This window comes from Marmota marmota, unplaced genomic scaffold, assembly GCF_001458135.2.
Source record: "Marmota marmota marmota unplaced genomic scaffold, marMar, whole genome shotgun sequence".
Classification (NCBI taxonomy): domain Eukaryota; kingdom Metazoa; phylum Chordata; class Mammalia; order Rodentia; family Sciuridae; genus Marmota; species Marmota marmota.
In genome coordinates, this window is record NW_026000164.1 from 1,846,898 (window position 1) to 1,866,738 (window position 19,841).

The window sequence follows — 19,841 nt, forward strand, 5'->3', positions numbered from 1 at the left end:
ACACTTATTGTTGTTTGTATTCTTTTTTTTTTTTTTAAATTAGATGTTTCTTTAAAAAAATTTTTTTGTGTAGTTGTAGATGGACAACATGCCTTTATTGTATTTGTTTATTTTTATGTGGTGTTGAGGATCGAACCTCACACATGCAAGGCAAGCACTCTGCCACTGAACTATAGCCCCAGCCCTGTTGTTTGTATTCTTTCTTTTCTTTTTTTTTTAGTTGTAGAGGGACACATCTTTCTTTCTTTTTTTAATATTTATTTTTTAGTGTTTTAGGTGGACACAGTGTCTTTATTTTTATGTGGTGCTGAGAATGAAACCCAGTTCCTCACACATGCTAGGTGAGCGCACTACCACTTGAGCCACATCCCCAGCCCCACGTTTGTATTCTTGATAGCTGCCGTTCTGACTGGAGTGAGATGAAATCTTAGAGTAGTTTTGATTTGTATTTCTCTAATTTCTAGAGATGTTAAACATTTTTTCATATATTTGTTGATTGATTGTATATCTTCTTCTGAGAAGTATCTGTGGTTTCTTGGCCCATTTATTGATTATGTTATTTGTTTTTTTGGTGTTAAGATTTTTGAGTTCTTTTTATGTTCTAGAGATTAGTGCTCTATCTGACTGTGTGTGGTAAGAATTTGTTCCCGATTAGTAGGTTCTCTCTTCACCTCACTTATTGTTTCTTTTGCTGAGAAGAAGCTTTTTAGTTTGAATCCATCCCATTTATTGATTCTTGATATTGATTCTTGTGCTATAGGAGTTTTATTAAGGAAGTTGGGGCCTAATCTGACATGATGGAGATTTGGGATTACTTTTTTCTTCGAATAGATACACAGTGTCTCTGGTTTAATTCCTAGGTCCTCAATCCACTTTGAGTTGAGTTTTGTGCATGGTGAGAGATAGGGGTTTAATTTCAATTTTGTTGCATATAAATTTCCAGTTTTCCCAGCACCATTTGTTGAAGAGGCTGTCTTTTCTCCAGTGTACGTTTTTGGTGCCTTTTTCAAATATGAGATAACTGTAATTATGTGGGTTAGTCTCTGTGTTTTCTATTCTGTATCATTGGTCTACAAGTCTATTTTGGTGCCAATACCATGTTGTTTTTTAAATATATTTTTAGTTGTGATAGACCCTTTTTTTTAAAAAATTTATTTATTTATATGTGGTGCTGAGAATCGAACCCAGTGCCTCACACATACCTGAGAAGTGCGCTACCACTGAGCCCCAGCCCCAGCCCACCATGCTATTGCTCTGTAGTATAGTTTAAGGTCTGATATAGTGATGCCACCTGCTTCACTCTTCTTGTTAAGGATTGCTTTAGCTATTCTGGGTCTCTTATTTTTCCAGATGAATTTCATAACCACCTTTTCTCTTTCTGTGAGGAATGTCATTGGGGTTTTGATTGGAATTGCATTAGATCTGTATAGTGCTTTTGGTAGTATGGTCATTTTGACAATATTAATTCCGCCTATCCAAGAATAAGGTAGATCTTTCCATCTTCTAAGGTCTTCTTTAATTTCTTTCTTTAGCATTCTGTAGTTTTTGCTGTAGAGGTCTTTTACCTCTTTCGTTAGGTTGATTCCCAAGTATTTTATTCTTTTTCATGCTAATGTAAATGGGGTAGTTTTCCTTTCAGAGGATTTGTCACTGATATACAGAAATGCCTTTGATTTATATGTGTTGATTTTGTATCCTGCTACATTGCTGAATTCATTTATTAGTTCTAGAAGTTTTCTGGTGGAATTTTTTGGATCTTCTAGGTACGGAATCATATTGTGGGCAGATAGTGCTAATTTGAGCTGTTTACCTATCCGTATTCCTGTCTGTCTAATTGCTCTGGCCAGGGTTTCAAGAACTATGTTAAATAGATATGGTGAAAGAGGACATCCCTGTCTTGTTCCAGTTTTTAGAGGGAATGCTTTCAATTTTTCTCCATTTAGAATGATGTTGGCCTTAGGCTTAGCATAGATAGCTTTTACGATGTTGAGATGAAGGGGTGCTGTATTTTGTCGAATGCTTTTTTTTTTTTCTTTTATCTATTGAGATGATCATATGGTTCTTATCTTGAAGTCTATTGATGTGATGAATTACATTTATTGATTTCCGTATGTGGAACCAACCTTGCATCCCTGTGATGAACCACACTTGATCCTGGTGTACTATCTTTTTGATATGTTTTTGTATTTGATTTGCCAGAAATTTATTGAGAATTTTTGCATCTATCTTCATTAGAGATATTGGTCTGAAGTTTTCTTTTTTTGATGTGTCTTTGCCTGGTTTTTAGAGTCAGGGTGATATTGGCTTCATAGAATGAGGAAGTTCTCTCTTTCTATTTCCTTAAATAAATTGAAGAGTATTGGTGTTAGTTCTTCTTTAACAGTCTTGTAGAACTCGGCTGTTGTAGCCATCTGGTCCTGGGCTTTTCTTGGTTGGTAGGCTTCTAATGGAGTCTTCTATTTCACGCTTGAAATTGATCTGTTTAAATTGTGTATATCATCCTGGTTCAATTTGGGCAAGTCGTATGACTCTAGAAATTTGTCAATGCCTTCAATATTTTCTGTTTTTTAGAGTACAAGTTTTCAAAATAGTTTCTTATTATCTTCTGTATTTCTGCAGTGTCCTTTGTGATTTTTCCTTTTCCATCACTTATGTTAGTAATTTGAGTTTTCTCTCCATTAGTTTTTCTCTCTCTTCATTAGTAAGGGTCTGTCAATTTTATTTATTTTTTCAAAGAACCAACTTTTTGTTTTGTCAATTTTTTCAATTGTTTCTTTTGTTTCAATTTCATTGATTTCAGCTCTGATTTTAATTATTTCCTGTCTTCTGCTTTTGGTGTTAATTTGTTCTTCTTTTTCTAGGGCTTTGAGATGTAATGTTAAGTCATTTATTTTAATCCATTCTGCTACTCTCTGTCTTTTGATTGGTGAGTTTAGGCCATTAACATTGAGGGTTATTATTGAGACATGATTTGTATTCCCAGCCATTTTTGTTTATTTTTGGTATTTAACTTGACTTGGTTTCTCCTGATAAGTTTTTCCTTTAGTGTAATACTTCCCACTACAATTTTCATCATTGTTTTTCATTTCCTCTTCATGGAATATTTTGCTGAGGATGTTCTGTGGTACAGGATTTCTAGTTTTAAATTCATTTAACTTTTGTTTGTCATGGAAGGTTTTTATTTCATCATCAGATCTAAAGCTTAATTTTGCTGGATATAAGATTCTTGGTTGTCATCCATTTTCTTTCAGAGCTTGGTATATGTTGTTCTAGGAAGTCTGCCTTTGAGGGTCTAGATTGAAAACTCTTCTGAGATACAAATTGGTCTCTCCTTATATGTGATCTGAGTCCTCTCTCTTGTGGCTTTTAAGATTCTATCCTTGTTCTGTATGCTAGGTATTTTCATTATAATGTGCCTTGGTGTAGATCTATTGTAATTTTGCATATGTGGTGTCCTGTAAGCCTCTTGTATTTGGTTTTCCAATTTTTTCTTCATGCTTGGGAAATTTTCTGATATTATCTCATTAAAGAGATTGTGCATTCCTTTGGTTTGAAACTCTGTGCCTTCCTCTATCCCAGTAACTCTTAGATTTGGTCTTTTGATGCTGTCCCATAATTCTTGGGTGCTCTGTTCATAATTTCTTACTATATTCCCTGTGTGGTCAACTTTATTTTCCAGATAGTATACTTTGTCTTCATTGTCTGATGTTCTTTCTTCCAAGTGATATGGCCTGTTGGTTATACTTTCTATTGAGTTTTTTATTTGGTTTATTGTATCCTTCATTTCAAGGATTTCTGACTTTTTTTTTTTTTTTTTAGTCTCTCTTTCTTGAAGTAATCTTTTGCTACCTGTGTTTGCTCTCTTATCTCTGTGTTGGAGTGATCAATTTTTTGCCCATATTTGTTCATTTAGGCCATTCTTTAATTCACATGTAATTTTAATTATGAACCTTCTGAACTCCTTCTCTGACATTTCATCAACTTTGGGTTCTGTTATTGTAATATTCTGGTTGGTTTGGGGCGCTTTCTTACCTTGTTTTTTCCTGTCTATGTGTCTTCCTTTCTTGCAGTGTGGATCTGAGATATTACAGTTTCTCCATTATATTCTTTTAGTACCTGTGCAGATTGACTGTAACTCACCTTGATGCTGGGCTTCCAGACCCTGCTGGTGTTCCTGCATGTATGTTACTGCAGCTAAAGTTGGTGGCAGCAAGAGTGGAGGTAACTGGAGATAATAGTGGAGATGCCCCAAGATGGATGCATTGTGTTTCAGAGATGGGGCTGAAAGGGTGGGCTTACAATGTCTTTGCTCTGAAATGCAGCTGTTTCTAGGCCCTGTCTGTTGTCAAAAGGTAGAGGCTACTGTGTAGGGGGAAGGCTGTGATCATTTCTCCAGTGTCCTGAGATGGAAGTGGGTTAGGCTTGGGCTGGCGGGGGGCAGGATGGCGGTGGACCTAGGCTGGGCCTGGGCTCCAGTAGTGGTCTGCTGGTCTGGGCCAGGCCTGAGTTCCTGTGGTGGTCTCCATTTTTTGATTCTTTAATTTGTTGTCATATACTTGTTCATAGTAGTCTCTTATATTTCTTTGGTATGAGTTTTAATGTCTTTTATTTCTGATTTTCTTTTGAGTCATCTTTTTCTCTCAGTCTAGCTGAAGGTCTGCCTTTTTTTTAATATTTATTTTTTTAGTTTCAGTTGGACACAGTACCTTTATTTTATTTATTTACTTTTATGTGGTGATAAAGATCAAACCCAGGACCTTGCACATGCTGCTGAGCCCCAGCCCCAGACCCCACTTTTTTTTTAATCCTGGAAAAATCAACTCTTAGTTTCTTTGAACTTTTTATTGCTTCTCTTTTTATTTCATTTACTTCTGTTCTGATCTTCATTATTTCTTGCTAATTTTGGGTTTAGCTTGTTCTTTTTCTTATTCTTTGGGATTCATTTAAGGTATTCTTAATGTAGCATTTATTGCTATAAACTTCCTTGTTAGAACTGCTTTTGCTGCATCCCATAAAATTTTTTATGCTCTGTTTCCATTTTCATTCATCTGGCAATATTTTTAAAATTTCTATTGCCCCACTGGTTGTTGAGGAGTGTGTTAAGTGAGACTTTCCAATTGTCTTCTATTGGTAATTTCCAGTTTCATAGTGTTGTTAGAAAAGATACTTGATATGATTTCATTCCCCTTGAATTTGTCAAGATTTGTTGTTGAGATCCACAGTTCCTAAGCCATATGCTTGTTGTTTAATTAAACAGAAGGGGGGAACTTGTGTCCTAGCATATGATCTGTCTTGGAAAATGTTCTGTTCATGCTTGGGAAAAATGTATATTCTCCTGCGGTTGGATAGAATTTTCTGTTCCTCTGTTGGGTCCATTTGGTTTATATTGTGTTATCTTTTGTCTTATTGATTTGTTTGTCTGAATGATCTAGCCATTGTTAAAATGAAGTCCCCTACCACTAGACTGCTATCTTTACCTTCAGTTTTTACTTTATATGTTTAAATGCCGTGATGTACAAATGTATTTTACAATTATATTAACAGATTGAGCCCTTATCAGCACTTAATGACCATTGTCTCTAGTGACACTTTTTAAAAATATATATTTCTTAAGTTGTAGATCGACATGATGTCTTTATTTGTATTTTATTTTTATGTGGTGCTGAGGATTGAATACAGTGCCTCATACTTGCTAGACAAGCATTCTACCACCCAGCCACAACCCCAGCCCACTAGGGACACTTTATTTTTAAATTAAAAAAAAAAAAATTTTTTTTTTTTAGTTGTAGATGGACACTTTATTTATTTATTTATTTTTAATGTGGTACTGAGGATCAAACCCAATGCCTCACACATGCAAGGCAAGCGCTCTACCATTGAGCTACAGCCCCAGCCCTCTAATGGCAGTTTTTGACTTAAAGTCTGTTTTAACCTCTGCTCTGTTTAACATTTGAATGGAATATCTTTTTATATGTTTAGTATTAAATGGCACCCTTCTCTTTGAGTTTGACAAACTCTTCAGTGTTCCATGTAAGGTAGATCTAGAGGAGATGAACTCCCACATTTTTTTCTGTATAGTGGTCAGATAGTAAATATTTTAGCCTTTGTATGCTACAAGGTCTATGTTGCAACTATTCTTATCTACTATTGTAGCATGAAAGTAGACGCAGAAAATATGTAAATAGGTATAACATGACCACAAGTCAGGTATGGGATGGTTTTGGTCTCTGAGCCATGGTTTGCTTACCTGCAATTCAGGCTAACATGGTTGATTACATTTATTGTGTTTGAATATTAAACAAGTGTTCTTTTCCCTTGGTAAACTTCTCGTGTTGTTAATGTTTCTTTTTATAATATTTTATATTCCTGAATTTGATTTGCTATTGTAATCTGACTTTTCTGTTTTTCATTTTGTATGTGGTTCAGAATGCTAATTTTAATAGGGTATTTCTCATATTGAGTTTTCATATTAATTTGAACAGGAATAAACTAATACTCTATAGTAAGATATTTTCTAATACATATTTAATGGTTATCCAGGACATTTTGCATTTGAAAAAGCAGTTGTTTTAATTTGCAGACCTTTTGATATTATGTTCCTGTCTTTTGTGTACCATGGATTATGAATTTACAGATTTATGGCAGAAGTAAAGAGATTATCCCCACAGAATAATAGTAATCACAGTAGTTGTGTGCTGTTATAATAGGAAAGGTCGGGTTAATTTGCTAAAACAGATAATCTTCATGTGGCATAAATTAAATATTTTTGACTTATTTTACAGGGAAATTTTAAAACTTGCAGATAGATTTCACTTTAGCAGTTTATCTGCAGACTGAAAATGGGGTCTGAGGATAAGAAAGAGGCTTGTACCATACCTGGAGTCCCTCCCTCTGTGGCTTGATAATATCTCCTTGAGGATTTTTGTGTTTATGATGCTTAGAATACTGGTCTGTTCTTCATACAGTCAGTCTTCTGTACCTGTGAGTTCCATATCATGAATTCATCTAACTGCAGATCAAAAATATTTGAAAAATATTTTACCGAACACACATAGATTTTTCCCCCTTTCCATTATTCTTTTTTTTTTTTAATTTTTTATTGTGGGTTGTTCAAAACATTACAAATTTCTTGACATATCATATTCGACACTTTGATTCAAGTGGGTTATGAACTCCCACCTTCACCCCATACACAGATTGCAGAATCACATCAGTTACACATCCATTGATTTACAAATTGCCATCCTAGTGTCTGTTGTGCTCCGCTGCCTTTCCCATCCTCCACCCTCCCCCTCCCCCACCTCTCCCCTCCCCTCCCCTCCTCTCTCTCTACCTCCTCCACTGTATAACCCTGAGGGTCTCCTTCTATTACCATGCAATTTCCCTTCTCTCTCCCTTTCCCTCCCACCTCTCATCCCTGTTAAATGTTAATCTTCTTCTCCTGCTCTTCGTCCCTACTCTGTTCTTAGTTACTCTCCTTATATCAAAGAAGACATTTGGCATTTGTTTTTTAGGGATTGGCTAGCTTCACTTAGCATAATCTGCTCTAATGCCATCCATTTCCCTGCAAATTCTATGATTTTGTCATTTTTTAATGCAGAGTAATACTCCATTGTGTATAAATGCCACATTTTTTTTATCCATTCGTCTATTGAAGGGCATCCATTATTCTTTAAACAATGCCATATGACATTTATTTGTAAAATTTACATTGCATTATGTGTCATAAGCACTCTAGAAATGTTTTAAAGGAAGATGTGTATAGGTAATATGCAAATACTATGCTAGTTTATGTAAAGAGTTTGAGCATCCTATGGTCAGTTCTCTGTGACTATTGAGGGGCTATTGTTTTGTCTGTCTGATTTTGGTGGCAGTATAATGCTGACAGTTTGGTGTCAGATAGTGTCCTCTTTGGGTGGACAAGTGCGCCCTCTTATATTTTCTAGAGGAAATTCTATAGAATAGGTGTTTATCTTTTCTTCAGATGCTGAATAGAGTTAGCCAGTAAAAGCACTTGGGCCTGGAGATTACTATTTCAGAAGGCTTTAATACTACACATCATACTTTTTAAAAAAGTTATGGTGCTGTTTGGGTTACCTATTTCATCTTGGTGAATTTTGATTGTTATCTTAGTGAATTGTTCCATTGCATCTGAAGATCTGAAACTTACATGTGGAATTCTTTCATTGTCCTTTTCACGTCCATGGAATCTGGGTAAAATCCTCTCTTATTCCTATTATTTGTATCTTCTCTTTATTGGTCAGATTTTTTTTTTCTCTCCCCTTTCTGTGTTTGATTTTGTTTACTCTAAGCACATTCTGCAATGGAATTATTCAGAATTTCATTTTCATAATTGTGGTATTTCAGAAGGCAGAATGTCCTCAAGATTCATCCGTGTTGCAGTGTAGCCTATCTTAGAATTGCCTTCCTTTATAAGGCAGAATAATATTCTGGTGTGTGTGTGTGTGTGTGTGTGTGTGTGTGTGTGTGTGTGTATCACATTGCTGATTTGTTTTTCACTTGGGCACTTGGTTGCTTCCATGATTTAGCTATTGTGAACCATACTGATGTGAACTTGGGTGTACCAATATCTCTTTGAGACCCTGCTTTTGAATATTTTGGGCATACCCAGAAGTAGGATTTCTGGATCATGTGGAAGTTCTATTGTTAAATTTGAGAGGAAATGTTATACTGTTTTCCACAGTGGCCATAACTTTTTACATTTCTGTCAACAGTGCACACTAGTTCCAACTTCTGGATATTCTTACAAAATTTGTTATTGTCTGGTTTTTGAAAAGAGTTATCCAAATAGCTGTGATGATGGTGTCTCCTAGGTTTGATTGGTGTTTGCCTAGTGATTAGATGTTGAGCATCTTTTCATGTGCTTTTGGCAATTTGTATATCTTCTTTGGAGAAATGCCTGTGCAAGTCCCTTGCTCTTTTTTGAATTGAGTTTTGTTTTTGTTGAGCTCTAGAAGTTCTTTATATATTCTGAATGTTAATTCTTTAGAAAAATTTGATGGTTTAGTTGATTTTTACTTTTTTATTTTCCTTCAGTTTCTTTGATTCATGTTCTTATTTCTTTCTTTCAGCCAGATGTGGATTTATTTTTGCCTTTCTTCTTTTCTAACATAAGCATTGATGCTATATAATATTTTTTCAGTAACTATTTTAGCTATATTTAACAAGTTGTGGTATATTGTATTTTCATTTTTGTTTATGTATTTTTTATTTCTTTGAGGTTCTGTTGATTTGTGGAGTATTTAGAAATGTGTTGATTTCTGCTTATTTGAAGATTTAGGCTTCAACTCGTTATCATCTGAGAATATATTTTTTAATTATTTCTAAGCAGGTTTAAGGTTTGGTCTATGACCAGAGAACATGGCCTGTACTTGTTAATGTTCTGTGGGTACCTGATAAGAAATGTGCATTCTAGCTGTGGCTGAGTGTTTTGTAAGTTTTGTTAATTACACTAATTTCGTTGATGATATTGTTCAGTTCTTCTACATGCTTTCTGATTTTTCTCTCCAAGAATTCTATTATTGAGAAAGCAATGTTGAAGTTTCTCAGTACAATTGTGGAGTTTTGTCCTTTCAGTTGTGTGATGGTTTTGCTTTATGTATTTTAAAGTTCATTTGTTAGATGGATGCACATTTAGAATTATCTGTTGGTGAATTTACTCTTGTACCAATCAATATGTAATAATCCTCTTAAATCTGTTAACTTTTTTTTTTTTTTTGAAATCTACGTTGTATGGTATTGACATAGCTATTCCAGCTTAATTTTGATTAGTGTTTGCATTGTATCTAATTTTTCTTTAAAGAGGTCATTTTTTTGAATTGATTTTCATGTAGACAACATACAAATAGGTGTTTTAAAAAAAGATTCTGATAATTTTTATATTTTCATTGGTGTGTTCAGACCATTTATGTTTAATATAATTATTGATATGTTTGTATTTAAGTCCATCTTTTTGTTATTTGCTTTCAGTGAGTTTTAAATTTTTGTTTTTAATTTTTATTTCTAAAATTTTTACTTGGTACATAGTCTGTTTGATATGTTTTGTTAAGAGTGTTTGTAATTGCTCATTCACACTTTTATAAAATAGCTATTTTAAAGTGTTCATTAGACAATGTTCATTAGTCATTTTGTCATTGGTCTTAATTGAATGTATTTTTTATGTGATTTGATGTGTTTGTAGTTCTTTGTGTATTGAACATTTAGAATATGATGAAACTTCAGGTTTTATAGACATTTTATGGAGAGCATTGATATTTTTGGCTTAGCTGCCTCGTGGCCTGAGTAGGTACAGGCTACGATTTCCAACCAGCCTTCTGTGGGCTATGGTCAGTTCAGCTTAATTTTCAAAGCCTATGCAGTGCTGTTACTATAGGTAGGGTAAGTGTGTACTAAGAATTTTGGCACCTGGCCAGAATTCTGTTAGCTCAGTTGTGAAGGTCTTTGTTTAACTAATTATACTTACTAGGATCAGGTTCATCCATGGGCAGGTGGTGGGTGAGCCCAGGATGCACACATATACTCTTTCTGCATGTTGGTACTCACTCCTGGGCTTTTTGGGATTGCATTGAATTCAGGCCAGGGGATAAGGTATGAATAAGTGTATGATAAGGTATGAATGAGTGTATCCATTGCTATTTTGGTAATACTTTCAATTGTATGTCTATTCCAGCTCAGCTTATTGTTTATGTATGTATATGTGTGTGTATAAAATTATAATTTTTTTCCAGGAAACTCAAATAGTCATTTCCAGGTTTTCTTTTTTTTTTTTTTAAGTTTTAAAAAATTGACACATAAAAATCATCTCTATGGAGTACCATGTGATGTTTCAGTATGCATATATATTATGTAACATTTAAATCTGAATAAGCCTGTCTCTTCAAACATGTATCGTTTCTCTGTGTTGATAACACCCAGATCCCTTTTTCTAGTTTTTTCTTGAATACGCAGATTATTATCAATTTCTGTAGTAACTCTGCTATAAAATAGAACACTAAAATTTATTTCTCCTATGTAACTGTAAATTAGTACCTGTTGAACAGTCTTCCTGGGTTTTATAGTTGCTTTCAGTGGGATATAAGAGTTGACTTCATCTTAACTAGAACTGGTGCTGAGAGCCATAGCCCAGTTGGAATGACGCATGGCATTTTGCCAGAAGTAGTGGTTGAGATGATGATGGTTATGTTAAGCTGTGTATTCAATTGTATATTAGACCCCTACTTTGGCGTCCTCGTGCTAGTTCTCGTGGGGATTCCTGGGGAGTTCGAGTTGGTTGGGGAAGTGCCGGAGGAGGGATTTTCCAGTTGGTGTGTGGTGTGTCCCGGGAGAAGGCTGCCTGCGTGTTCGGAAATAAAGTTTGTTCCTGCTTGAGTGGCTCGTGATTTGTGCCCAGCCAGACTGCGGCAAACTGGAGCCCCTGTTAATTTTTTTTTTTTTAAAGAAAGAGTGTGTGAGAGAGAGAGAGAATTTTTTAATATTTATTTTTTTAGTTCTCGGTGGACACAACATCTTTGTTTGTATGTGGTGCTGAGGATCGAACCCGGGCCGCACGTATGCCAGGCGAGCGTGCTACTGCTTGAGCCACATCCCCAGCCCCCCTGTTAATTTTTCTTTCAGAATTTTATGTGCATCTAAAAATGAATAGCAGGCTATGATTTTCTTTCATTATTTTTGTATTGTTTTGGTGTGAGAATTATTTATACAAAACATAGGTACCAGTGTTTTATTCCTTTTAATTCCATCTGTATCTTGTGTTGGATATTGGTATTAATGTCTGTCTGGTTTTGCTTTCGTGCAAAGCTGACCTTATGGAATGAGTTGGGAAGTGTTTCTTTCCCCTTTTTTTCCCCCCCGAAGGGTAGTTTAGGGCTATTATTATTTAATGCTCAATAGAATTCATCAGTAAAGTCATCTGGGCTTGGAATTTTCTTTGTGGGAAGGTTTATAACTACCAATTAAATTTTTCTAATAGAAAATTTGAATATCCCAGTGTCTATTTCCAGTCTTTTATCAGTTTTGGTAAATTGGTGCCATCCAAGGAATTTTGCTGTTTCATTTAAGTTGTTGATTTATTGGTATAAAATTACTTATAATGTTTTCTCGTTGTCCTTTTAGCCCATCTTGTTCCATTGTCCCAGATGTGGAACACCTACATAAGCAACAAATATACCACTTATGGTAACTTTGAAATAATATGTGAATATTTGTTACATTTATGGAATTGAATTTATGGAACTTAATGGGTTAGTGTATATTGCTCCTGTAGTGATGTCCCCTTTCACTTTTGATATTGTTATGATGTATTTTTTCTCTCAATCATTTTTAGCTTGGGATCTATCAATTTTATTATTTTTTTTTCAAAGAACCATCTTTTGGTTTAACTGGTTTTTTAAAAATTCCTATTATGTTTTATAATTGCTTTTAGTTGTAAATGGACCCAATACTTGTATTTTATTTATTTTTTTATTATTTTATTTTGGTACTGAGGATCAAACCCAGCGCTTCATATGTGCTAGGCAAGTACTATACCACCAAGCTACAACTCCAGCACCCCATTATGTTGCTTTCTGCCTTTATTTCTCCCCTTCTTAGGTATTATGGGTTTGCTTTGCCCATTTGCTGGACCCACCCTGCCCTTTTCTGGATGATACTGGGGATTGAACCCAGGACTCAAATATGCTTGGTAAACATTGCCACTTTTTTGCTTCTTATTTGGAGACAGGGTCTTCCTAAGTTGCTGGCCTTGAACTTGCAGTCCTCCTTCCTCAGCCTACTGAGTCACTGGGATTACAGTGCCACCACACCTTGCTCCATTTTTGGATTTCTTAATTGGCAACTTAATTTGAGTTGGGTTCTTCCTTGGTTTCTGATATGACTGTTTAAACTGTATATGTCCCTCTACTCATTTCATCACAAGTTTTGAAATATTGTGTTTCCTGCCTCAGCTTTCCAAGCCACTGGTATTATAGGTGTGTGCCACCATGCCTGGCTAAGCATGTTAATTTTATATATATTACAACCCCCAAAATAATTTGTTTTTGCTTTAAATAGTTAACTTTTAAGGAAATGTGAAAATGGGAAAGTCTTTAAAATTTACATCTGTGTTACCATCACATTATTCTGTTGCATACATTCAGGTTTTTATTGGGTACTACTTTCCTGTTTGAAGAATTTTCTTAGCATATCTTGGCACTTGCAATGAAGGTTTGTTGGTGAAGAATTCATTCAGCATTTGTTTGAAGTTTTTGGTTCATTGTTGTTGAAGGATACTTTTTTGGGGAAGGTTACTTTTATGTATTTATTTTTTTAGGTGCTGGAAGTAGACTCCAAGTCCTTATGCAGGTTAGGCAAGGGCTCCACCACACAGCCCAGCCTCAGCCATTGATGGATGCCTTTTTGAGTGTATGGTACTGGGGATTGAATCCAGGGCCTCCAGCTTGCTAAGCACGTTCTCCCCTACTGAAGTGCATTTCCAGCTCTTTAAAAAAAATTTGAGACAAGATTTTGTTGAGTTGCCAAGCTGTCATTGAACTTGCGATCCTCCTGCCTTAACCTCCTGAGAGGCTGGGATCACAGGCTTGATAGATACAGTTTTTTTTTTTTTAAAATATTTATTTTTTTAGTTGTAGTTGGGCAGAATATCTTTATTTTATTTATTTTTATGTGGTGCTGAGGTTTAAACCCAGGGCCTCATATGTGCTCTACTGCTGAGCCACAATCTCAGCCCAATAGATACAGTTTACTACACATTTTCTTGACTTTTCATAGGGATTCCCTTTAATTAATTCCTGCCTTTTAAATTTTTAAAAATTTAAAATTTTTTTAATTTGAAATTTTGAGATGGGGTCTCACTCTTGCTGAGGGCCTTGCTAAGTTGCTGAGGTTGGCTTTGATACAGGCATGCGCCACTGCACTTGGCTCCTTTACTTTTTCCCTTGAGCACTTTTAAGTATGTTTTCCATAGTCTGGCTTACGATTTCAGAGGAAAAGCCTGTTGTCTTATTTTTGTCACTCTGTGGATAATGTCTCTGTAACTTTTAAGATTTTTCTGCTCTTACTCTTTTCCAACAATTTTACTATAAACCACTTTGTCATTATCTATTGAGAGAACACAATTTGCAAAATTTATAGTGATTATTTCACTAAATGCTTTATTTTCTCCCTTCCTTACTCCAGCCTCATGCCTGTTAGATGTGTTTCTGTTTTCCCACAGGGCCTTGTAGCTGTGTTTGTCATTTTTCACTCTGTCTTCAGTTTGGATAGTTTTTTGTTTTTTTTTTTAAAGTGTCTTTAAGGCAAGTGATTTTTTTTTAAAAAAAAAATTAGATGTTAATCTTTCAATGTAAAAGCTTAATTTAACATTATTTTTAAAAACGTTTTTTTTTTTTACACTTATACGTGACAGTAGATTCTATTTTGATACATTTATACAAACATGGAATATATCTTTTTCTGATTAGGATCCCAGTCTTGTGGATGTGCATGTTGAGATTCGCTGTGGTGTATTCACATATGTATGTACACAGGAAAGTTATGTCAGGTTCACTCGACTGTCTTTTCTTTTTCTATCCCATACCCTTCCCTCCATTCCCATTTGTTCTACTGAACTCCCCCCACCTTGTGTGTTTGCATCCGCATATCAGAGAGAAATTTGACCTCTGTTTTTTTAAAATTTTTATTTATTTAGTTATTTTTTTAGAATTGGCTTATTTTACTTAGCATGATAGTGTCCACATTCATCCATTTACTGGCAAATGTCGTAAAGTCATTCTTCTTTATGGCTGAGTAATATTCTATTGTGTATATAAACCACATTTTCTTTGTCTATTCATCTGTTGAAGGGCACCTAGGTTGGTTCCACAGCTTAGCCATTGTGAATTCAGCTGGTATAAACATTGATGTGGCCATGTCACTATAGTATGCTGAGTTTAACTTCTTTGGATATACACTGAGGAGTGATATAACTGGATCAAATGATGATTTCATTTCTAGGTTTTTGAGAAATCTCCATATTGCTTTCTAGAGTGGTTACACCAATTTGCAGTCCCACCAGCAATATGTGAGTGTACTCTTTTCCCCACATGCTCGCCAACATTTATTGTTTCTATTCTTGATTATTGCCATTCTGAGTGGAGTGAGTTTAAATCTCAGTGTAGTTTTAATGTGCATTTCTCTAATTGCTGGAGATTGACATTATTTTTTGATTTTACTTTCATGAGCTCCATTTTTATTTTTAATAGCTTCCATTTCTCTCATGTTCATGTTTTCCTTTATATTCTTGAGCATATGAAATGTGTAATTGCTGCTTTAATATGCATGCTTCCCCTTTTTTATCATCTCCTATTGATTCCTGTTTCTGTTCCCTCATTCTCCTGATCATGGCTTACATCTTGGCTTCCTTTCCTATGTCTTGTATGTTTTAAGTGGATGCCCCACATTGTGATTTATTTTTGTTGTCTTTTTACGACTGATGCATTTTTCTACCTGGCTGTTTAGTTAGTTGTGAACTATTTTGATCTTTTGAGAGCTGTCTGCTCTTTTAGGGATGGTCTAGACTAGCATTTTGTTCTGAGTCTCCTTTATCCCTGCTTCTAAGGAGTCTTGCTGTACTCTACTGAATGTAGAGGGACATGACTCTGTGAGATGGGACTTTTCGTATTATAATTCTGTTGAAATTATTTTTCCGCTGATAGTTTTTCTTATTTAGCTTTAGAAGATTTCATACCACACATAATACAGATTGCTGTTCAGATTAAAAAACACATGGGTGCCCTAATGCAGGTTTCTGCTTGTCCTCTTGAGTACTGCGTCCCACAAATTCTGGCCTCCCTAAGCATCTCTGACTGGTGATTTCTGTATTCTCATTTCAATACAGTTTCTCTCTGGGTTCTTCACGTGCTCTAGTTTGTTTGTAAGTTCAGTCCGTGCAGAAGGTGCATGCAAAGGTAGGGCTTCCCTTGTGTGTTTCCTCTTATTCAAGGATTCAGTTTTATACCTCTCATTGGCCAGTGTCTAATAACAGTCATTTCTCATGTTTTGTCTGGTTTTGTAACTGGAGGGTGATTTTTTGTTTTTTGATACTGAGGCTTGAACCCAGGGAGTTAACCACTGAGCCACATCCCCATCCCTATTTTGTATTTTATTTAGAGACAGGGTTTCACTGAGTTGCTTAATGCCTCACTTTTGCTGAGGCTGGCTTTGAACTGGTGATCCTCCTGCCTCAGCCTCCTGAGCTGCTTGGATTACAAGCATGCGCCACCACACCTGGTGTGAAGGGTGATTTTTTTTTTGACCCCTCTTTGAACTCCTGTGTTACTTTAAGTAGATGTCTTTTATGTTATTTTAGGAACTCAGTTGTAGAGTGTCAGCTTCTAAGATTACTGTGATACATTGCATTTTGGTAGAAAAATTTCTCAACTGAAGTTGGTGCTATTCTGTTACTTCAGATTTCCTTGTAATAAAGTGAAGCAAAGAAGACTAAAATGAAATGGTTAAGAGATAGAAAGGAAAAATAGGAAGAATCCAAAGGGTTAAAATAAATAATTTTCATGTCATAATTAGACTCGAGACTTTCATTAAAATCGAAATCTGGAAACATTTGAATCAATATAGAAATAAAAATATGTATTTTTCTATTTAATCCTGGAAATTGGCAGTTAGTATGGGTTTGAAAAGCATGACCATTGTCTTTTGAATCCAGAAGTTAGTGTTGGATCACTCAGAATAATCACATAATCAGAAGCCAGGGGCAGCAGTCAGGAACACATGAATGAAGTACTAGAGATCTGAAAAGGACATGTTGATAAATTGGTCCACTGGCCAGAAAGAAAAGAATTCTGATAGATTGTTGAGTATGATGACAAAACCGGGAGCCGGCAACACAAGAGAAAAAACAAAAACAAAAATTAAAATAAGAATTCTTCCTGAGGACTAAATAGTGCAGTGCAGACAACTGGTGTGTTGATCAAGGTTATAAACTAGATAAAACTAGTCTAAAATAAGCCAGTTGTGTCAAAAAATAGTCATGTGGTGTGATAATGGAGTGATAAGCTCAAAACAGATCAGGGCTGTGTGAAGAGCCTGCTCAGCCATGCACCTTTCAGTTCTTTAGAAAGGTCACCTGTAATCACCTGTAATTTGGTTGGTGAAGGACCAACCAAAGGTGCAGTTTCCCTCCATGGAGTCCCTGCACTTGCTTGCTTTCTGTCCCACTTGGATTGTCTCAGGGGTTTCCAGCCTCTCGGTCCCAAGTCTTCCTATTGGTCTGTGGGTTCCTCAGCCAAGACATCCTTGCTCCTCTCACACCTTCTTCCACCTGTCAGCTTCCATGCCCATGCCATCTCAGCCCTCTTTCCTTAGAAGAACCTCACAAGTTGTACCGGTGCTGTTCCCTCTATGGCAGTGCTTTCCCCCCAAATGTCCTAGTGATTGGAGAGTTACCTTCTACCCCACATCTGCCTAGGTTAGATAAAATTCTTGTTCACACAGAATTTTATCAACCTGGTGCCCAGTCGCCAGCTTTTGGTGCTTTTCTTTCTTTCTTTTTTTTTTTTTAGTTGTAGATGGACACAATACCTTTATTCTGTTTGTTTATTTTTTATGTTGTGCTGAGGATCGAACCCATTGCCTCTCATATGTGCAAGGCAAGTGCTCTGCCACTGAGCCACAATCACAGCCCGGTGCTTCATTTTCTTGATGTTGTATGTACTTTCTTTGTGACCATGTGTCGTCACTGGAGGACAATTGTGGGGACAGTGACTTGCCTTTTATCTACTTCTGTTGCCCTTTGGGCAGTTGACACAGGAGTGGTACAGGAGCTCATGATGCTTGTCATATGTGTTGTCTAGATATTTGTTTAAAAGGCTCAAGCTGGTTTTATCTATCAGTTTGTGAGTATGGAATGTTAAATTTCCCTTAATTTTCAGTTATCATCTCTTCATTTTTGTGTAAATATTTGCTTTATATAATAATGTGAAGTTCTTTATGTTATCTGGGTGAATTCACCTTTTTATCATTAAATAAAGCCATTGATGTTTACTATGAAAATTCATATTTATATTTATCCTTTCAAGTTATTTTCTATTAACTGTATATTTTTTCCTTCTTTTCTGCTTGCAATAGGAATTGATTTAAAAATTTCCCTTGTTCTTTTTTCTTCTTTGTTTTATTAAACTTTTTGTTTAAATCTAAACAGAACTACTTAATAATAATTATTTTCTCTTTGTTACCACAAATAATAAAATCATTCTTAGAATGCATTGGCCCTGATCATGCTTTCCTATCTTCCAAGTTTTGTAGTTTCTTAATTTGGTTCTGCTTCCTTTCCCTCCACCTCACAGCAAGTTTGAAATGATAGTATTTTTACTGTTTCAAATAACATAATTTCATGTTTCTTTATGGCTGAATGAAACTCCATTGCACATATATACCACATTTTCCTTATCTACTCATCAACTGATAGATAGCCAGGCTGGTTCCATAGTTTTTCTGTTGTGAGTTGTGCTGCTGTAAACATGGATGTGCATGTATCACTGTAGTAATATGACTTTAATTCTTTAAGATAAATACCAAGGAGTGGCATAGCTAGGTCATATATGGTTCTATGCCGAGTATTTTGAGGAATCTCCATACCGATTTTCCATAGTGGTGGTACTAATGTACAGTCCATCAACAGTGTAACAGTGATCCTTTTTCTCCACATCCTCTCCAGCATTTATTATTGCTTGTATTTTTGAGGGCTGCCATTCAGACTGAAGTGAGATGAAATCTTATATTATCTTGATTTGCATTTCCCTAGTTGCTAGGGATGTTGAGTAGTCTTTCATATATTTGTTGGCTGCTTCTTTTGAGAATTATCTGTTTGGTTTGTTTGTCCATTTATTTATTGCACATATTTCCACCGCCACCACCACCACCAGGGATTGAACCCAGGGGCACTTGACTACTGAGCCACATACCCAGCCCTTTTAAAAATGTAAATCAATTAATAGTACCAGTGATTGAACCTAGGGGCGCTTAACACTAAATAAATATTTTATTTAGAGACAGGGTCTTGCTAAATTGCTTATGGTCTTGCTAAGTGGCATAGGCTGGCTTTGAACATGAGGTCCTTATGCCTCAGCCTCCTGAGTTGCTGGGATTACAGTTGTGCACCACTGTGCCCAGCTTTTATGTTTTATTTTGAGACTGAGTCTTATTGAGCGCATAGGGCATCACTAAGTTGCTGAGGTTGGTCTCTAACTGGAATATTCCTGCTTCAGACTCCTGAATTGCTGGAATTATAGGCATGTGCCACCTGAGCAGCTTGGGTTAGTAGTGTGTGTGTGTGTGTGTGTGTGTTCAATTTTTTAAGTTCCTCATATGCTGTGGATATTGATCTTCTGTCAGAAGACTATCTAGCAAAGATATTCTCCCATTCAGTAGATTCTTTGTTTATATTCATATTACCCCCCCTCCCCTCTCTGTACTGGGACACTTTACCATTGAGCTACATCCCCAGCCCTTTTTTTATGTTTTATTTTGAGACACAATCTTGCTAAGTCACTTAGGGCCTGGTTAAGTTGCTGAGGCTGGCTTTAAATTTGCAGTCCTCCTATCTCAACCTCTGGAGTTGCTGGGATTACTGGTGTGTGCCATTGCATCTGGCTCTCTTCACATTCTTAATTTTTTCCTTTGCTGCATAGAAGCTTTTTAATTTGATCCCCTTCCATTTATTAACTCTTGGCATTATTTCCTGAAAAAAAAAAATTTAATCTTTAGTTTTGGACAGTATCTGTTAGGAATTTGATTCAGATAATTCTTTTTTGCACCCCCCCCCCCCCCCC

At 35.8% G+C, this 19,841-nt stretch overlaps 1 protein-coding gene and 1 long non-coding RNA gene across 11 annotated transcripts in view; one reads left to right on the top strand and one right to left on the bottom strand.

The window, feature by feature from the left end:
- Kmt2c (lysine methyltransferase 2C) overlaps window positions 1-19,841 on the top strand; it is a 255,597-nt gene that overhangs the window by 39,586 nt on the left and 196,170 nt on the right. The window lies entirely within an intron of this gene.
- Window positions 1,641-19,841, bottom strand: part of LOC125611605 — a 22,793-nt gene continuing 4,592 nt past the window's right edge. The window contains exons 2-3 of the long non-coding RNA XR_007341809.1: window positions 17,792-17,801; window positions 1,641-1,802 (exon numbers count right to left, since the gene is read on the bottom strand). This is a non-coding gene — a long non-coding RNA (uncharacterized LOC125611605). The remainder of the gene's footprint in view (window positions 1,803-17,791; window positions 17,802-19,841) is intronic.